Source organism: Antechinus flavipes, chromosome 1, assembly GCF_016432865.1.
Source record: "Antechinus flavipes isolate AdamAnt ecotype Samford, QLD, Australia chromosome 1, AdamAnt_v2, whole genome shotgun sequence".
Taxonomy (NCBI): Eukaryota; Metazoa; Chordata; class Mammalia; order Dasyuromorphia; family Dasyuridae; genus Antechinus; species Antechinus flavipes.
In genome coordinates, this window is record NC_067398.1 from 519,735,648 (window position 1) to 519,752,661 (window position 17,014).

Sequence of the window (17,014 nt, forward strand, 5' to 3'; positions counted from 1 at the left end):
TCTTTCACTTGCCCCCCCAACCCTCTTTCCCAGTTTTAAACTTACATGCCCCACTTGTATCATGATGCTCACTCTTTTTAGTATCCCTTCCTTCCTCCCTTTGAATCTCTTCCCCTTTCTTGTACCCTTCCCTTATTACTCTTTTTCTTTTCCCTTTTCCTCTCCCCCTTTATAATGAGGCAAGAGCGGATTTTATGTAAAACAAGTATGTCAATCATTTTCTCTTTGAGCCAACTCTGACGAGAGTAAGATTCACACAATGTTCCTCCCACCTCTTTGAGTTCCCTCAGATTTGATAAGTTTCCTTTGCATCTTCATAGGATGTAGTTTCCCCCTTTTTATTTCCCTTTTCCCCCTTTTCTGACATTGTCCCTTTTCCATTTCTACTTCCCTTTTTTTATGTTATATCAGTAAAATCAAATTACACATGTAGTTTTTTTTTTGTATATCCACAACAGAAATACAGTTTTCAAGAGTTCCTTTTACCTTTTCTGCATCTCTTGAGTCCTATGGTTGGAGATCAAATTTTTGTTTAGTTCTGGTTTTTTCCTTAGAAACAAATGGAATTAATTTGTTTCATTAAATGTCCATCTTCTGGATGAAGAAGAAATCATGCTCAGCTTATCTGGGCAGTTTATTCTTGGCTTCATTCCAAGTTCTTTTACCTTTCGAAATATCAGATTCCAGGCTCTTTGATCTCTTAATGTGGAGGCAGTCAGATCTTGGGTGATCCTTATTGTGGCACTTTGGTTTTTAAATTTTTTTTTTCTGGCTGCTTGGAAATTTTTTTCCTTAATCTGATAGTTCTGAAATTGGCCACAATATTCCTTGAGTTTTTATTTTAGGGTCTTTTTCAGAAGGTGTTCAATGAATTCTTTCAATGCCTATTTTACCTTCTGATTCCACTACCTCTGGACAATTCTCTTTGATGATTTCTTGTAAAATAGTATCTAGGCTCTTTTTTTCATCATAATTTTCGGAAAGTCCAATAATCCTCAGATTATCTCTTCTAGATCTATTTTCCAGGTCTGTCGTTTTTCCAAGTAGATATTTCATGGTTTTTTCTAATTTATCTTTTTTTTTTTTTTTTTTTTTTTTGGGTTTTGCTTGACTGATTCTTGCTATCTCAATGAATCATTAGTTTCTATTTGTTCAGTTTTTATTTTTAATGAATTATTTTCTTCATTAGCTTTTTTTTACTTCTTTTTTTTTGTCCAATTGAGTTTTTAAATGAATTGTTTTGCTTTATGGAATTTTTTTCCATTTCACTAATTTTTTTTTTAATGAATTATTTTCTTTTTCCAATTCACAGATCCTACTTTCTTGCATGTTCTTTGTCTTTTACAATTCTTACTTTCCAGAGATTTTTTTTTTTTTTTTACTTTTTCTTATTCACAAATTTTGTGTCCCTGCACTTCCTGGAACATTTTTACCTTTTCCAATTCATATTTCAAAGCTTATCTTTCCTTTCTCCTAACTCTCTTTTAATGATCTCTTCTATGAGAGTGTTATATAAAAGGGGACAGGTAACATTCCCCTTTGGGGTATTGTCTGGTGACTGTTTGCTATTAGTCTCTTAGGAGTTGTAGACCTGCTCTTTTTCTGTATAGAAGCTATCAATTATCCTTTTAATTTTTTTACTCATTTTTAAAAGCATTTAGAGTATGCCTTCAGGACAAGGGGGTTACCAGCTTCCTCTGCAGAGCAGGGAGAGATGTAACCCTTCAGGCTCTAAGGTGTAGGAGTGCTCTGAGTGAAAGTTTCCCCTTCCCCCAACCAGAGGTGATTTAGCACAGGTGAGCTACGAAAGTGCCCAGTGGAGCTGTGTGGTTTAGCGACTGCCCTAAGGCTAGAGACTAAACAGTGAAAGTGTCACTGCCCCAGGCCAGAGCCCCTTGTGGGGCTGTGGGTATTAGCAACTGACCAGGGAATAGTGGGGTTCGGACTGGAAGTCTCTGCCCTGAAGCAAATCACCCTTCTAAAGTTCTATTGCCCCAAGCCAAGCCCCCCACTGCGCAGATTAGAGGCTGCCCCGGGCTGTGCCCCCTTGCCATTCAGGTTCACAGCTGCCCCAAGGAAAAGCCCTGTACTGTGGATTGGGACTATGAACTTGTGCTGTGATCTGTGCTCTCACTTCCAGTTTATGGTTCCATTTGGTGTGCCTCTAGTTCTCTCCCTTCCTGTGCTAATCTTCTCCCTGGCCCCAAGGACAAACCTTTTCTGGTGAGATTCCAGATTATTTTCGGCTGGTGAGTTGTTGTGCTTCTAATCTTTATGAATTGTAGCAGTCAAGTGCTATTTTTGAGGCTGAATACAATATTGATAGTGAGGGTAAGAGAGGAGCTTAGAAAGTCGGGAGTGTGCCTTCTCTGACTGCAGCTTCTCACACATTGGAGACCTGTTCTGGTGCCATCTTGGCTCCACCCCCTGAATTGAGTCTTCTTGCAAAAGAAAGTTTCTCCTCAATCCCATAACACATTTTGAATGAATTCAATAATATCATCAACAGCTGACATTTATATAGGACTTAAAAACATTTTACAATTATTACTTAATTTAGTCCTCACAATAGCACTGTGCTGGTAGAAGTTCATTGGAGAGGAGGGTGAAGTCATCTCTCTACCCTTAATATCTCTGAAACATTTAAAGTTTTGGGCTGCCAAACATTAGATATTCAATATATCAGTATTGAGGAGGCCTTGATATTAATAGTCATATAGTGAGTTTCCTTAGAAAACTCTTATGTTCTATTAGTACTTTTAAGATGTTGAAATCTAAAAGAAATACCTTAGAATATTAGATTAGATGTGTACCTTTATAGGGATTTATGGAAAGATATGGACTAGAGTTGCACAGAATGAGATGATGGGAATGTGTTGTTATCTTTACTACTGGAGAGAGTACTATCCATTGTAAGGAAATCATCGATCCATCAAATTATCTTATATTGAAATGGGAAAAACATAGTATCTATACTCAATAAATGTGGCTGTCAAGAATTTATCTTATCTTTATTATAATAATAAAACTGAACTACTCAAGAGATTATCACAGCATCTTTTATTTCCACTAAAAATCCTCAAGTTATGTCTCTTTGCAAAATAATCAGTCAAAAATTGCATGAAAAACTCATTCCCCTAGAAGAGCACCTTGAAAATAAATGGGTTGCTTTCCTCTCGTTGTTACCTTATTCCAATTTCATGGATAAAAGGAGAGATGAAATATATCAATATGAATTTTTTTAAAAAGAAAATCTGAGAAAACTATATCATTCTGATCCATACTAATATCATTTGAGACAAACAGAATTTTATTTCTACCATTCTCATTCTAGTTTTTTTCCTTCTAATGTTTGAGAATTTGCTTTTTATTTCTTTTTGTTCAACTATAGATTATTGCCTCTGTTCACCTCTTCAATTGTCTTTCAAGACACAACCACATACAATAAGGCAGAAATATCCACTGGAGCATCTCATAATAATTAAGGGAACATCAAACATTCTAAATGTTTAATGAATAAAATTTTCAGCTTTTCCCTTCATATTAACCTCGTGATTAATAAATTTATCATGCAGTGATATGCATTATAATTCTAATAACAAGCCTCTCAGAAGTCAGGGAATTGTAACAGAGCAAAATCTTTGGGACTTCCAGTAGATCACAGCATTTCTCTTAGTCAAAATGTAAACTGGAATTTTACAATTTACTCATCAAAAATTATTCATATTACCTCTGCTTTCTGGTTATGCCTCTTCTAAATAAGTCATCTCATTTTTATATGACTTTTCAGAAAGAACAAAAATGTACCAAAAATAAAAATTAGACAGGAAAAATGTTATTAATTAATATTATGATAATAGCATAATTGTCCCCCAATAGTAAGCAAAATATGTGAATCACATCTATTCTTTAAAAGGTTGTTTCATTAATGTCAAATGATATTTTTATTCTAAACCTGGAGAATCTTATTATCTCTTATCTAACTCAGCTTTATCATTGAAAATGTAGTTACTTTTCCCAGGTCCACATAGTTCATAAAATATTTAACCTGAAAAGAACCTCAAAAATTACAGTTCTAATATCTTCATTTTACAAAGAAGAAACTGAAGCCCCAAAATGAGTGATTGGAGTCATCACACAGCTAGTCAATGGTACAGTTGAAACTCTTATTTCAGGTCTGTTGACTCCAAGTGATTTATTAGTCTGGGGAGTAAGGGAAAGACCCCTGATTTTCACTCACTGGCCAGTCTGCTGCAACCTAAATCTATCAGGGGAACTAAAAGTCTTGGAATCTTTTTGATTTTGGATTTAGTTTGACAGCAATCTTGAAACCATAAAATATTTAGTTTTCTCTATAGAAAGGAGAATTTAATGGGCACTCTCAGAATTTAGACTATATAGAAGTTTTTAATTCAACAATATAGTAGAAGAACACAAGGGCCATTCGAAGAGTTATTAATTCAACAATGTGTAGATATTTTAATAATCATTTATATATCTATCTATATCCATATCTAGTTGGATAGTAGATAGATAAATTGATTAACAGCAGTAACAGCATACTAGTATACAAAAGAAACAAACTTGCATTCAAGTCTGATCTCTGAAATATACTGGTTGTATGATTTGGGGCAGTTCATTTAACTTTTTAGTCCTCTAAACAGAGAATGCACTGGCCTGAATTGGTCTCTCTCACCTTGAAGTTTTTTCTCTCCTTAAAATCACAGGTTCATTTTATATTGAAGAACATATGTAGAAATTTTTTTTTCTTAAAGATAATCACTGAAATATAAGATATATGATTATTCCTATAATGAAGATGGTGCTGAATGATCTTTTCAGAGTTTAGTCGTGCATTTCTACATATATGACTGGTTAGATTTTCCAGCAAAGAACATATCTTTAAGATTATGAAACGTAAGTAGATGTCATATTACCAAGGACAAGGATACATATCTTTGTTAAAGATGTATTTCAGATTGATATCCATTGCAATCTTTTGTTACCATGTTAATTGTATTCAAATATCTTTGTCCTGATTTTCCTTTGCCATAATAATAGGGAAAGCTGCAGTTATTGCTTATCATCTGTATTGTATCAAACAACAGAGTCAGATACCATTATCTGGAATGACATTTTTGCTAGCAGCTAGTTCTTCCCATGAGAGCCCAAATAAAGCTGAGGCTATTGGATAAGGACTACATAAAGTAGGTAAGACAGATGGGCAGCAGAACAGGTAAAATACTTTGTTCATTAGTATTCCAGAGATGAAAGATGTTGCCTGTGAATAAAATGAACAAACTCTATTTATACTAATACACTGCTGGTTCTCAATCCTTTCAAATTAAATAAAATTCTTTTCAAATGATTTTTTAAGATGCTTGTTACTAATGGTATGAAATAAAGCAAAGCTGATTAAAGTAAACAAACAGATTATTCTGCTTTCAGATCAATGTTATTCCAAATCTACCAATATCATGAAGAACTAATTTAGGAAGAAGGGGTGCAATTTGCTTGCTATCAATTCATGCTTTGCAATTAGGAGCTAAATTAAATGTAATCGTTTGCCTGACAGGTGCCTCACAACAATATTCATGAGTTGTTTCAGAAGAGAGAAAAGGAGACGGACAAGGAAATATAGAAAGAAGGAGGAGAAAGATGGAAGAAGGAAAGAATAGAAGAAAGAAAAAATAGAAAAAAAGAAAAGGAAAAAGGACAAAGAAAAGAGAGAAATAAGAAAGGAAGAAAGAGAAAATAATGAAGGAAAGAAGAGGAAAAGAAAGAAAGGAGAGAGAGAGAGAGAGAGAGAGAGAATTCAGTTTTCATTCCATGATGTAACTTTGCATTGCCATACACCAAGGGATTAAGGCAGATTAAAATAATATTATGCTGATTGAAGTAGGCCTTTTTTCTGGCCTCCTTATTATGATAATTTTTATGTTGGATAATGTTCTCAAGGAAATTGTGATACTAATAAATGTAATCATACATTTTCCTTTTCAAATTTAGAGAATAATAGGATACATCAGAGATGTTCTTTTCTATTCAAGTTTATGTGATTTTAAATTCTATCTAACTGTCATTTTTATGGCACCATCCAAAATACCTATTGGAAATGATTTTACTTCAATAACTCTGTCTCTAAGTCAATTTCATTGTTTCAGTATTGAGTGATTTATATTATTAGTGACTTCTAACATTCTTTTGAGAGAAAATATACATGGATTATACAAGGTTACTGGCAGATATATTAATTAGGTTAAATAGGTTATAGATAACTATAAATAACTGATCCAACACAAGAATAAGTGTATTGATAAAATTAATTTACTTAAATTACAAAATAGTAGTTTTCAAATCCATGGCAATGATATGTATTGATAGTTTAGGTTCAAGTTATTTAAGCACCAAATTGTATCTTCCTTTCTATAAGTACAATTCTTAAGTTATGGCAAATGAGGATGACAAGGAGTGAAGAATTCAATAGGCCAAAGGAGGTGGTAGGAAAGTTCATTTATTTGGACTTTTCATAGAATTGAGGGATACTAAAAATCTTAGCACCAATTTAAAACATTCTGTTATACATGAAACAATGAAGCCTTTAAATCTGGATCCTTATGCATCAAGGGCTTTTGTTCATCAGTTTAACCTTATTAAGTCTTTATGATTTCCCTTTTCTGTTTACATTCTTATGGTTCTCTAGAGTCTCATATTGGGAAGTTAAATTTTTATTTAGTTCTGATCTCTTCATAAATAATACTTGAAAGCCCTTTATTTCACTGAATATCCATTTTTTCCACATAAGGATTATACTCAATTTTGTTGGGTAGGTGATTCTTGGTTGTAATCTAGCTCTATTACTCTCTGAAATATATTCCAAGTTTTGTGATCATTTATTGCAGAAGCTGCTAAATCTCATGCTATTTTGACTGTGATTCCATCATATTTAAACTATTTGTTTCTGACTGCTTGCATTATTTTCTCCTTGATTTGGGATCTCCTTGAGCTCTGGAATTTGGCTATAATATTCCTGAGAGTTTTCATTTTGGGATCATTATTAAGAACTGATCAGTGGATTCTTTCAATTTCTATTTTATTCTTGGGTTCTAAAATACCAGGACAATTTGTTTGACAATTCCTTGAAAAATGATGTTTAGGATCTTTTTTTTTTTTTTTTAATATTTAGGTAGTCCATTTATTTTTAAATTATCCTTCCTGCATCTATTTTCTAGGTGAGATTTTTTTTCAATGAGATATTTCACATTGTCATCTTTTTTTTTTTTTTTTCATTTCTTTGGTTCTGTTGTTTATTTCTTACAAAGTCATTAACTTCAACTTGCTCAATTCTAATTTTTAAGGAATAATTTTCTTCAGGGAACTTTTGTACTTCCTTTTATATTTGACTAATTCTTTTAAATGAATTGTTTTCTTCAGTGGATTTTTTTTCCCTTTTGGTCAATTCTTCTTTTTAAGGCATTTCTCTCCTCATTGGCTTCTTGTGCTTCCTTCAACATTTGGTTTAATCTGGTTTTTAAGGTGTTATTTTCTTTAGGATTTTTTTATGTCTACTTTACCTTGTTTTTTCATTATTTTCTTGCAATATTTTCATTTCTATTTCCAATTTTTCCTTTATCTCTCTTATTTGATTTTCAAAATTATTTTTGACCTCTTTCATGGCATGAAACCAATTCATATTTTTGGAAACTTTGTATATAGTGATTTTGACTTTACTCTCTTCTTAGTGTGTATTTGGATCTTCATGGTCATATAGTAATTTTTCATAATTAGAATCATTTTTTTTTTGCTTGCCCATTTTCTCAGCCTATAACTCGATTCTTAACTCTGTTAAAGTAAGGTTCTCTTCCAAGCTTTAGGGATTTTGTGTAGCTTTTTTTTTTTTCCAGAAATACTTCTGGAGACCTGTAAATTTTCAATTCTTCCAATAATTTGAGGAGAGGTTTCTATTATTCTCCTTATCTTTTGATGGTCTCTGATTTATGTCTTTTCTGCTTTCTGATCTCTTAGATCAGAACTAAATAAAAATTTAACTTTCCAATATGAGACTCTAGAGAACCATAAGAATGTAAACAGGAAAGGGAAATCATAAAGACTTAATAAGGTTAAACTGATGAACAAAAGCCCTTGATGCATAAGGATCCAGATTTAAAGGCTTCATTGTTTCATGTATAACAATGTTTTAAATTGGTGCTAAGATTTTTAGTATCTCTCAATTCTATGAAAAGTCCAAATAAACAAGTTCACAGGAACTGTGAGGAGAGTCCCTGCTTCACTGTGGCTGCAAATTCTGTTATACTAGTGCTTTTCTTACCCTGGGACTGCACCCACCATTATGACCTAAATTTGAGTATGGATAAAGCAACTATTACTGCCTTGGTGCTAGCAAAGAGACTCCTGTAATCTTTTGATCAATTCTTTGACTCCCTTACCATCTGTAAACTGAAGTTTCTGCAAATAGCTTTCAGGCTCCCAAAATCCATTCTTGAATTTCTGAGACTGGGGCTGTGATGATATGGCCTGTGCTGGATCAGTGCTCCACTCTCACTTTGGTGAAACAAAATTTTTCCTGCCAGTCTTCTAAGTTATCTTTGGAATCTGGCTGAGAGGTCTGGAAACCAACATTGTGCCATTGATTCTGTCTCCCCAAAGCCTGTTCTTGATTTATTCAGGCCAAGGGTGTGCTGGCATGTCCTGTGCTGGACTAGGTTCCATTCTCACCTTTGTGTTGTAGAACTTTCCTGTTGATACTACAAGCTAACTTGGTTTATAAAAGTCTTTTACTCTGTTTTTGTGGGTCCTGCTTTTCTATAATTTTGTTTAGGGTCATTATTTAAAAGTATTGGATGGATTTGAGGAAAAGCTCGGGTGAGTACTGGCTTTTACTCCACCACTTAGGCTCCAGCATATTCTACAGAGGATTGTACAATATTTTATTTCTTAATTCTGAACCAAATTTCTCAACACACTTTTCTCCATATTTTTGAGTAAGATCATTGATCTATGGAAGAATAAATTTATTTGATCTGGTAGATTTCATTCTCCATAGAATTCCTTTATTTCTTCAGCTTCTAAAAGATGTTTTGTGCTTAAGCTGCTATTGTTTTTAGGATGATCTTTTTGCTTTTGCTTATTATGAGTACTGCAAGACAAGATGACTAAGTATTCTGTGAGTTTATGCTTATAATTTAATCATCTGCCCTTTTCAAAGGATCTTTATTCAACCAGTATGGGTGCTGTTCCCTTAACAGTTAGCATTCAACACCCCCTTTATTCTCATTCCAGTTGAGTGATTTTAAATTCTCAGCTGTTCATACAAACCTTGTACACTCCTTTAGGCCGATCATACTGTCATATAGGCAGCCATACTATGCTAAGATCCTGCTCACATCTGTCCATTTCTTCCTTTATGCCCTCTGGAATACCTTCTCAGTAATGAAAGAATTTCTTTTCATCTTGATTTTTTTTGCTTCCAATAAGACCTGATCCTTATTGATAACAACATTTTTACCATCACTATTTCTGGCACTCTTTTTCTCAAAAAATTGTGACTCACTGGTCATCATGGAAGAAACAATTGTTTCCATTGCCACATTTAGGTGCTCTCTTTCTACCACTTTCACTAAGCAACTTCCTTTCTTTTGAGATTCATAACATCTAGGTATATTATATTATCAGTGTCTCTGGACTTTCTTCTCTTCTCAATTTTATAAGTACCTGGTTCATAGGTTTTCTCTCCTACCCATCTCATACCTTCATACTAGAATTTTTTTTTTAATTTATATTGTTGCATGATTAAAAGCCTTAGTTTTCAAGTTCCTCAATCTATGTAATTTCTATGAACTTCTCTTCTACTCCTCCTGAACTAAAAAAAAGAGAGAGTAAAATACCCTTGATCTTGCTATCATTCACAAATATTCCACTTCTATTTTCAAAAATTCTGAAATTTTTTTATCTGATTATAATATTTTATCATTTCATTTTTCCATATCTCATGACTCTATTGCTTCTGTCTTTAGTTGTTTTCTAGATATCCTTTTTCTTGTTGTTGTTGACCTCTTGGTGAATCAATACAAGTTTACTGAGTTACATTTGTCTTGTTCCTTTGTCTTATTGCTAGCTATACCTTGCTAAATCTCTTGGTAAAATCATGGACTTTTTGTTCCATGCTATTGAACACAATTAGAAGAGATCACTTAAGCATGATGACTAAATATACTACAAATTTGTATTACCTAATCTCAACTAAGACGGTTAGGTGTTATAGTAGATAAAGTATTGAGCTTAGAATCAAGAACAATTATGAGTTGAAATCTGTCCTCAGACTCTTACTAGCTGTGTGACCCTGAGGAATTCATTTAACTTTGCTTTCCTCAGTATCTCATGTGTAAAACAAATTGCAGAAGGCAGACCATTCTAGTATCTGCCATAAAAACCCCAAAATGGGGTTACAACATGTTGGGCATGATTGAAACTCTTCAGTAACACAACAATCTCAACTTGGCCTTCACTAGCATAAACTACTTCTTGATGAATCCATTATCTCATTCCCTGAATTGGCTATTTCATATCTTCTAAACTCTACTAAAATTTTCCAGCTTTTTAGTCAAAGATCACAACTTTTAATTTATTACAACTACAAAAAAAAAAAAATCATTCACCAGGATTTCTACCTTCCCTCTCTATCTTATCACAAAAAATTCAGACCTCTTTCCTGATGATGATTTAATATGAGTCTTTGATGAAGAAGTGCCCTCTCCTTATATAAAAAAGTCCTCCTTTTGACATATACCTCTGATATTATACTTTGTCATCTTCTCTAAAGAGATTACTATCACACCCAATCCCATTACTAAATGTATTCTCTCTCGTATCATCAATTTATCCCTAGGTCCTACCTCCTTTCTTTTTGCTTACAAAAACACCCATGTCTCCTGCTTCTTTAAAAAAATATTCTATAATTATTGATAGTTATTTTTGGTATATTTCTCTTCCCTTTTATGGCTAAACTCAGAAAGAGCAATTCACATTTGGCAACTTTGTTTCCTCTCCACTTACCTACTTCTAAAACCTCTAAATCTCTTCCATACTCCATCATTCAACAGAAATTCCCCATTTTATCACAAAGTATTCCTTAATTGCCAAATTGAAAGGATCCTTAGTCCTGATCCTTAGTCCTTTCTTCATCATTCCACAATATGAATCACCTCCTCCTTCTGTATATTTCTTTCTTTTAAGTTTTCATAATCCTCTTCTTCATGATTCCTTTCCCAAGATTCCTTTTTCTATTCTTCATCTATATCCTAATTATGGCATAATCAAATTGTTAACATTTGCTAACTGTGCACATCCCTCAGAGTTCTGTTCTTGGCCCTCTGCTCTTGTCCCTCTCCCTTATCTTGCTTGGTGATTTCATCAATACTCATATGTTCAATTATCATTTTATGCAAACAATTTCTAGATTTATCTTTCTAGCCTTTGTCTTTCTTTATATTTTTAGTTCCAAAATCTCTGTTGCCTTGTAGCCATTTCATATTGAACATCCTATGGAAATTTTATATTCAAAATATCCAAAACATAACTCATTACATTTTCCACTCAATCCCTCCGGTTGTCCAAACTTTCCTATTAAGAGCATCATTATGTTTTTAGCTACTTAGAATTAAAAGAATGACCTCAGTGTCATCCTTGAATTCTCATTCACAATCACCCAATATAACCTGTTGCCAAATATTGCCATTTCTACCTTCACTATATGCATTATATTTTCTTCTTTCTCCTTCTTTTCATTCATACATTCACACAACCACCACATTAATTTGGTATCTTATTATATATTGCCATGCTCTTGTGGTTAGTTTTCAATCAGTCTTCTTTCTTTTAAATCTTTCCTTGATGAAATCCATTCTCCATTCAGTTGCCAAAGTAAGTTTTTGAGCTTATTTTTCTAAAGCATAGATCTGATTGTCAATGAGAATTACTTGTTCCCTATTAACTCCAAATCTATATGAAATGCTTTGCTTGATATTTCAGCCCTTCATACAGTTTTATTGTTCTCAGATTTTAAACTGCTTTAATACACATTACCTTCCAAAGACTATGGGCTATTTGTAGTTATTAAAAAAAAAAAACTATACTCCATCTCTCATCTCTGTGCTTATATATTGGCTAATCTACATGACTGTTATGCTCATACCAATGATCTCTTCCTCTTAGTTTCCTAAGTTTCTTAAAATCTCAGCTCAATATTTTCCTGCTCTAGAAAGCATGTCTACCTCCTTCTACACAACTCATTTTTTTATGTGTCTGTGTATTCATTTTATATGCATGTATTTTTGTTAATACAATACAATGTAACACATATACAATATATTACATAATATAGCATGATTAATGTAACATAGTTATATAACTACACTAAAATATAATACACTATATACTATACACTATAATATACCTCCTGATATAAAATAGGATGAGAAAGAAGTTAATTTATTTAGAAAGTCCCCAAAATTGTTTATTAAAATTCAGTAGAAGTTCTGGAACCAATAGATTCAGCTTGACAGATCCTAATGTCATCCAGATTATGATTTATAGCTAATAGAAAATTATGAGCCACAGTTTTAGAAGTATAGACATTTCTAGTAGTTTGAACAACCTGTGGTCATTCCCCACTGTAAATGTGTATGTAGATTTGGAGAGATTAATCTGAAAGCCAAAAATTCAAAAAGGGAAATGATGTCAAGAAGGATGAGATGCACAAAAATAAAATTATGATGGTAGAAATACAAAAATTCTGATAAGGAAAAAAAGAAAAAAAACAAGAAACTAGAGAAAAAAGTGAATGTAACTGCCCAAGAAATTCACAAATCATCTTATTTTATTTTTTTACTAATTATTGTTATTATGTATAGAAGAAAGAACAAATTAGAAGAGATAAAAGAATAGCTGTAAAGATGTCAGAAATACATCAACTCAGAATAACCTAAACCTTTGACAAATTTTAAGGACAAAATATCTCATTATATATAAGTTGGAAGGAAAAGAAAATGTAATGACTACAACTATTCCTTAGTTTAGATGCAATAATAATATGTGGTAGATGCAATAATGACATGTGGTAGAGAGAGAAGGCAAAAAACTTCAGATGCTATTTAGCTTCTGTTTTCTTTACCAAAGGGAATAAACCTTAGATTAGAAATGTAGAATTTTAAAAAGATCAATAGGAAATTAAAATCAAGGTAAATGGGGAGATGATGAGAGTGAATAACTTTCTGCCCTTAATGAATTTCATACACGAGGCTGGGTCAATGGCTTTTCAAGATATTGAAGGAAAATACATATTTGATGAGTCAATTGTGATCATTAATTTTTGAGAATTAATGGAGGATGGGAATGTTCCCAACTTTCTTTTTCTCTATTTTATTCAAGTAAGCTTCTAGAGATATAGAATTTCCCCTTATTACTGCTTTGGCTGCATCCCACAAATTTTGGTATGTTGTCTTATTGTTGTCATTCACTTGGATGAAATTATTAATTGTGTCTATGATCTGCTGTTTCACCCATTCATTCTTTAGGGTGAGATTATTCAATTTCCAATTACTTTTTGTTCAATTTACCCCTAGCTTTTTGTTGAATGTAGTTTTTATTGCATCATGATCTAAAAAGAATGCATTTACTATTTCTGACTTTCTGCATTTAATTTTGAGATCTTTATGTACTAATATATGGTCAATTTTTGTATAGGTTCCATAAACTGTTGAGAAGAAAGTATACTCCCTTCTGTCTCCATTCAGTTTTCTCCAAAGATCTATCATATCTAACTTTTCTAATATTCAATTTACTTTTTTCACTTCTTTCTTATTTGCTTTGTGGTTAGATTTATCTAATTCTGAGAGTGCAAGTTCGAGATCTCACATTATTATAGTTTTGTTGTCTATTTCTTCTGCAACTCTCTTAACTTCTTCTTTAGGAATTTAGATGCTATACCACTTGGCGCATATATGTTTAGTATTGATATTGCTTCATTGTCTATGTTACCCTTTAGCAAGATATAGTTTCCTTCCTTATCTCTTTTAATTAGATCAATTTTTGCTTTTGCTTGATCTGAGATAAGGATGGCTATCTCTGTTTTGTTTTGTTTTTTTAACATCACCTGAAGCATAATAGTTTCTGCTCCAGTCTTTTTACCTTTAATCTGTATGTATCATTTTGCTTTAAATGTGTTTCCTGTAAACAACATATTGTAGCATTCTGGCTTTTGTCTCTGCTTTATGGGAGAGTTCATCCCATTCACATTTATGGTTAAAACTACTAATTCTGTATTTCCTGCCATATTATTACTCCCAGATTATACTTTTCTTTTTTCTTTTACCTCTTACCCCCCTCCCCAGTATTAAACTTATGGGCACCATTTGCCTCATGCAACCCTCCCTCTTTAGGATCCCTCCCCCCACCTTAGAGTCCTCTTCCCTATTCTTAAATCTTTCCCTTACAATTTCTGTATTTCCTTCTATTTATCCTACCCCTTCTCTTTCCCTTTTACCCCCATTTTTCAATGAGGTGGGAGAAATTTCTCTGTAAACCGAATATGTTTAATGTTTCTCTTTTAGCCAATTCTGATGAAAGTAAGATTCACACTATGATCATCCCTCTCCCTTCTTTCCCTCAGATATAATAAGTTTCCTTTGCCTCTTTGTGAGCTATAGTTTCCCTCTTTTTATCTCTACTTTTCCCTTTTTCTGACACAATCCCCTTTCCACTTCTAATTCCTTTCCCCCCATTATAATAGTAAAATCAATTATACACGTGCTCTTGATGTATGTCCATTACAAAAGTACAGTTCTCAAGAGTTCTTTTTATTTTTTTATACTTCTCTTGAGCCCTATATTTGGAGGTCAAATTTTTTTGTTTAGCTCTGTTTTTTTCATTAGGAAAACAATGGAATTCACCTGTTTCATTGAATGTTTATCTTCTTCCCTGGAAGAAAATGCTCAGCTTATCTAGGTAGTTTATTCTTGACTGTATTCCAAGTTCTTTTGCCTTTTGGGATATTAGATTCTAGGCTCTTCAATCCTTTAATTTGGAAGCTGCTAGATCCTGAGTGATCCTTATTGTAGCTCTTTGGTATTTGAATTTTTTTTCAAGTTGCTTATGATATTTTTTCCTTAGTCTGATAGTTTTGAAGTTTAGCTACAATATTCCTTGGAGTTTTTATTTTGGGGTCTCTTTCAGAAGGTGTTCGATGAATTCTTTCAATGCCTCTTTTACCTTCTGGTTCTATTACATCGGGCTGTTCTCTTTAATGATTTTCTGAAAAAATAGTTTCTAGGCTCTTCTTTTCATCATGGTTTTCAGGGAGCCCAATAATCCTTATATTATCTCTGCTAGATCTATTTGCCTGGTCTGTTGTTTTTCGAAATAGATATTTAACATTTTTCCTATTTTTTCTTTTTTTTTTTTTTTTTTGGTTTTGCTTGACTAATTCTTGATGTCTCAAAGAATCATTCATTTCCATTTGTTCAGTCCTGATTTTTGATCAGTTATTTTCTTCATTAACTTTTAAAAATTTCTTTTTGTATATGTCCAATTAAGTTTTTAAATGAATTGTTTTGCTCTATGGATTTTTTTTTTTTCCATTTCAGTAATTTTTTTAATGAGTTATTTTCTTGTTCCAATTCACAAATCCCACTTTCCTGGGAGTTCTTTACCTTTTCCAATTCGCATTTCAGGAAGTTGCTTTCTTTTTCCACTTTATCAAAGTTTTCTTTTAATGAGTTACATGCCTTTTCCATACTCTCTTGCAGAGCTTCTCTTTCCTTTCCTCATTTTTCTTGTAGTTCTCTTTTAAGATCTTTTATAATTTCTAGGAGAGCTTTGTGTGATCGGGACTAGGTTATATCCCCCTTTGGAGTTTTGTCTGGAGACTATCTACTATTAGTCTTCTCAGAGTTGGAAATCTGCTCTCTTTCTGTATAGAAGTTATCTATAGTTAGAGCTCACTTTACTTTTTTACTCATTTTTTTTTAAAAGCCTCTGGGGTCTGCCTTCAGGGCAAAGACGTTCCCAGCTTCCTCTACAGAACAGGGACAGATGGACAGTAGTTGTCCTGCAAATGGACTGCAAAGAGCAGCAGCACTGCGGAAGTGTGACTGCCCTGGGCAGAGCTCTTCACCGTGTGGAAGTGTGACTGCCCTGGGCAGAGCCCCAGACTGTGGAATTAGGCTGTGCAGCTGGGCTGTGGGCCATGCTGAGTCATCCTGGTGTTGGGTGGGTGTGGCCAGGTCCTGTACAACTCTGGTGTTTTGGGGTACACTCTACCTTTGGCATTTGTGTAACTTATCTTCTGCTTTGCAGTCAGAGCAGAGCAATTCAATCTGTGGTAGAGTCCTCCAGCAAATTGTCATCAGTGGAGACTGCCCCCTGCCTCCAGTCCAGTCAGCTTGCACTAGCCTCCTTGTTCTGCCTCCCTGCCTGTGCTGGCCTCTTCCTCCACCACCCCCCGCACCCCAATTCAGACAGACCTTTTTTGAAGATTATCCTCTGCTGATAATTTGTTGTACTCCCAATATTCCTTGATTCTACCAGTCAAGCACTATATCAGAGGCTGAATTTGGTAATCAATAGTGAGGGTAGAAGGGAGCTCAGAATGAAGCATGAATCTTCTCTGCCATCTTGGCTCTGTCCTCCCAAAATAAGGGTTTTTAACTAGATAACTTCTGAAATCTGAACCAGGCTTAAAACTAGGCTCTTAAGATCTTAGTGATGATAAGACAAAAAAAAATACAATTAAAAAGGATAAGCAAAATTCTACATAAGAGTTTTCTTTTCCTTTCTTTCTTTTCTAGATAAATTCACAACTTCAGAATGAGGGAATCAGTGTTTCATGGTTAAAAGTGTCACATGGCTGAATCTAAACAGAGAAGACCAAAGACAGCAGAGACAGGAATCAAATAGAAATTTAATTTCAAGTGAGGGAAATTAGATACATGTGCTGCTA